Raw genomic sequence first — 5237 nt, 5'->3', positions numbered from 1 at the left:
AGTGTATAATAATTGGGACATAGGCTTTAAACTAAATAAAGTTGTATGTTGAATTGATAGAGACTGTATTTAATTGGAAGTTGGAATGAGGACAACATGTATTACTGATTAATTGATTTTGTGTTGGTTAATTTGGTAATAGGAGGAGTGTGGAGTAGAATGTGGCATTGTTGTTAAATAGATGGTATGCTAATAACTGAGAAAAATGCCAAGTGCAGTGTGTGGAAGTGCAATTCAGTTTTATGAACATGCTTGGATGAATGTGATTGATGTCTATTAAGCTAGTATGCTACACTATTTGTGCTATTTTAAGAAGTGTGTGCAACATTGGTAATTACAATTAGCATGATTGATTGGGTGCCTTGTAATCTAGTTATGGAATTGTGACTGGAGTGCAATAATTGTGCTACAAGTTTTGTATGTTGTGTGATTGAGGTCCATTAGGATCTGTTTTAAGTGCCAAACACCAGTAGCATTGCGCTACTGGTATGGCGCCTGGCGGTGCAGAGTAGGCCGCCAGGCGGTAGGGTCGCAAAATAATGGCAGTGGTTACTACCTACGCGAGGCGCCTAGCGGTTGGGTGCAGTCCGCCAGGCGGTGACGGAGCGGTAGGGTTCCTATATGGCGCTTGGCGCCTGGCGGTGTGAGATGTCCACCAGGCGGTCTGGAACCAGATTCCGCCTAGCGGCACGAGATGCGCGCCAGGCGGTTATGGTGTAGTGTTGGCGCGTGAGGAGGATTTCTACACGGCTTTAGGTGACGTTCATGATGCAATGCTTTGGCTGGGGGCCCAGTTACGAGTGCATCTTGTATTGAGGAACACGTGGCCACTCTAGGTTGTAGCCTGGTGGTTTAGGAAGTCCAGTGGAGTGTGCGAGTTGTGGCTCGTACGATGAGGTTTCAGATGGTTGCCCTCTTCAGTGCATCTAATAGAGTTTTGGTAGTTTGAGAACAACTACAAACTTATGTTTGTTTTGGGAAGCTCCACTTGGTGTCATGGTGAGATGTTGTGGCAAATTTATTCCCACGTATGGACTATCAGGTGGTGGCCTGTTGTTAGAGGGGTGAGTAGACACTCTTGCAGCAAAGATTGATCATTGATCTCACCTAAAGAGTATAGAAATGATAGACGTCTAATGAAAATATTGGAAATGAGGAACTATGGAAAAAGGGAAAACACTAACTTGGGTTATAATATTGATAATGTACTCATTATGTTATTTGTTTGGTTTATTTAAATGAGCTCACCCTATCTGTGTGTTTGGCGATGATCATGTAACTTGTTACATGGGAGCAGATGTTGATGCAGGTGAGCATGCAGATGCGTAGAGACGAAGTGGGGGATCACTATGGGACAGTTTATTTAATTTTATAATGGAACTTCTTTTGTAACGTTTCGATTTGGATGTTTTGGATTTGTAATGTCTAAATAATGTGGTTTTAATTTCCATTGAAGCGACGTTTGAAGTTTTAAATTTTCCCGCGATTTGGGAAATTATTGATAATAAATGAGGTTGTTTTATTGGATTTTATTTTGTTTTATTTTAATAAGTAATTTTCGGCTAGGACGTTACACACGGCACGAGTAGGTGCGACTCTGGCTCTAGATTACGCTGCATTAGGCTGCATCACGTCTACCATCCGATGAATCGCATGTGAAATCTCATCCGCCCAAGTATTATCCCTTCTTTTCCTGTTTGCCAAAGCTTGTGCACGCCACATTTTAGTTGGATTAAACCACACAGCTTAAATCATGACTATGCAACAAAAGGTTTAACACAAAAGAATTAACATACTGACTTGTAAGCGGAACACGACAAGCTCACTCCCCATAGACCCCAAAAATCATTTGAAAACCATTGCTCTGATACCAAATGTAACATCCCGTCCGGATATTACGAATTTAAATAATAAAACAAAAACATAATAATAATACTTCATTTATTATAAATCGTTTCCCAAAAACCGTGGGAATTTAAATCTTTATTACACTGATAAAACCAACTTTTATAAACATAATACATTATCAAAAAAAAGATCTCCTTCTAAGGCAAGTTATATAATTCAAGTGATTATAATAAAATCCTTAAAACTCATCAAATGATAAAACGTTGCCACTAAGTTTCCCAACTAGCCCACGCTCCGGCTTTAAGCTCCATCAAAGCCACCTGCAACAACATCTGCTCCTTGTACCGCGTACACGATCATCGCCAAACACACGCAGATAGGGTGAGCTAAAGGAATATAAATATATGCAACACTTTATATAACAAAACACACATAATAAAGGAACTTCATTCTTTGGTCTCATCACCCATGGCCACCACCATGTAATCCATGTTCTATGTCTTTGGTTGATAATCTCAAGCCATCATTGTTGTCCAACCTACAAGCCACCACTTGTAGAACACATGTGGGAACACTCGCTATTCCGAGTCATAACTCAAAGAATGCTCGTATTACCCTCAATCCTAAGCTACAACTCCAGGAATACTCCAGCATCTGACCCTTGAGATATCGCCCAAAGCCTCGTAGACCACGCACATTCAAAGCAAGCAAAACACAATGTCTGCTTCATCAAAAATTGCCTGGCGCTACACACGAGTCGTCAGGCGCAAAAGGCTTCTAGACCACCTGGCAGGGGACACGTGCCGCTAGGCGCCAAATGCCTCTGATGCTATTGTTTCCACAAGTATCGCCTGGCGTGACAACCCTTATCGCCAGGCGCAACATGCTTCAATTCTCTACTGGTTTTGTAGCCATCACCTGGCAGTCAAACACCACCGCCAGGCGCTACACCAGTATTTATGTAGTACTAGTTTTTCAACACCCAGAACAAGTAAAAATAATCCATTCACATTTCATATATATATATTCCCCCTTTTAAACCATGCTAGCATTCAATTCTAACTTATGAATAACATATGCTCAAACAAATATAAGCAGCAACACTCTAACAATTTAAGCACATTATCCCATGACCAATGCAAATTAATATGGACACACATGCATTCACCAATAACCAATTCTCAACATGTGACTAACCCAAAGGGACATTCAAATTGATAGAGACTTACCACATAACCCAATCATGCTTCATTATAAGTTACTTGATATTATCATGAGCTTATTCATGTATTCTAAAGACTCCAAAATTAACAATATTGAGTAACGTATATCCCTAGTTACTGACCTCCAAATCAAAGATCCCCCGTTCAAAGTAAAGAACTAGATATTATGGACCACCTGTCAAAATGTCACCTAAATCGAACGGTTAACGAACCGGGAAATTTAGTTTTACGAAAACTGCACAAACCAGAAAAATAGTGGCGCCTAGCGCCCAAAAGTGAGGAAGGTGGCGCCTGGCGGGACTATACTAGCGTCGGGTCGTTCCTGTTCCGCGAAGAATACGAAAAACAATGTTTTCCGTGAATCAGAGCACCATACATCACTGCTATGACGCCTGGCGGCCAATTAGGTGCCGCCAGGCGGTTCCTACTGTTCCAAGAACCCATAAATTTCCTCAACACCTACGAACCTTATTCCAATCCCTACAATTCTGATTCCCTTCGATTTTAGACTCCATACTCACATCTCAAGTGTTTAGGTTTGCAATTTATTTTATACAACTTCCAATCACCCGAAATTTCATTAATTTAACCCATTCAATTTAATCCAACTCTAAATTCCCAAATTCACAACCCTAACATGACGTCTATGAGATTTTCGTCCAATTTGACCCCAAACCACGTTTAATCCAATGACTATGACATATAATCATTCTCACACAGTTAGAGTAGCATTTTTCCCCTATCAAAATCATCCCAAAACATCCAGAGCATCAAAATTGAACCAAAATTGGTTTGCGTCGCCTGACAGGTGTTCATCACCGCCAGGCAGTTCATTAGAAACCCAGAAACTGGGTTTTTATGACGGCATGACCCTGGCCGCCAAGCAGTTCCTCTTTAGGAACCCAGATATTTTGCAAAATTGTGTGTGCCGCCTGGTGGCTTTGAAGGTCTGCCAAGCGGTTTCTGAAAAATTTCCAAAAATCCAGAATACGAGTTTAACAAAGGAAAAATATGCATTTTTATACAAACACAATTGCAATATATCATAACCAATTAAAGTTACAGGTTCAGCTCCCCTAACCTAGATTCCTTGCTCCCAAAGTGTGCAATGTTTTGAGTCCTTGTTCCTAATAGGCCTTAGATCTTGATTCCTCCTTCAAGACACCTTCTCACTCTCACTTTTCTCTCCTTGCACGCACTCAAACACCCTTTTTACAACACTCACGTTTTGGTAGCTTCAGGAACCCTTTCTCCCCTCTCACAATGTCCTTAATTGGTTAATTACCAAGCCTTAATGGTGCTTTAATGACCCAAAACGAAAATGATCATTACATTGGGTTTAATGGTCATTCAATGGCCCTTCTATGATGGTTTTCCAGCCCCCTTGGCTGCTAGGGCTTCCTTGCCCTTTCAACTTCATGCCAAAGGAAATTTTGGCAAAAAGAAAGTTTAATTTGGTTCCACCAAGGTTCAAGCCCATAACCATTCCAACATTCAATTCAATGAGTCATCATTCAACCAATTCACGTTTTGTGATAATTCTTATAATTCTGTAATTATATTACCACTCAACATGATCAAGCATAATTATTAAAAATAATTATAAATTAAATAGCACATAAATGACATACATAGGACTCAAACCCAAGTTCTATCACACAATCCAATACTCTCAACCACTTAATCTAGTACTTTTTCACGTCATACATGTCAGAATTAAATGTCATAAAGACTCCCACTAACCGCATTTATTTATTAATTATTTATTTAATTAATGAAATTTAACGGGTCTTACACTCGAGATCTCCAATGGTGGTGTTTTGCATGGCTCACGCGATGCTTCGTCAACAGTGGGTGTTGCGTCGTTGTGTTATGGTAGTGTCGTGGCTTGACCAAGGTGGCGCTACGATGGGGATTCCACTTGAGTATCAATGAATTGTTAATGACAAAGATGTGGAAGTTGTCGATAACGAGTCTGATTTGCAAGGCGGTTAGGGCCGTTGATGAGAAAGATTGTCATTGTCAAAGAGTCTGTGTAAATCACTGGTAGCAAGAGTGGTTCAAGCAAATTTGTTGACAGTGTGTCAAATGTTTGTTTCATAGCATGTGAGACTTTTGGTGAAGGGAGGATATGTTGGTTCTCAAGTGAGTATTCACCAAAGTCTC

Source organism: Vigna unguiculata, chromosome 9 (genome assembly GCF_037176805.1).
Source record: "Vigna unguiculata cultivar grain cowpea cultivar isolate G323 ecotype 2 chromosome 9, ASM3717680v1, whole genome shotgun sequence".
NCBI classification, from domain to species: Eukaryota; Viridiplantae; Streptophyta; class Magnoliopsida; order Fabales; family Fabaceae; genus Vigna; species Vigna unguiculata.
This window is presented reverse-complemented; position numbering follows the sequence as displayed.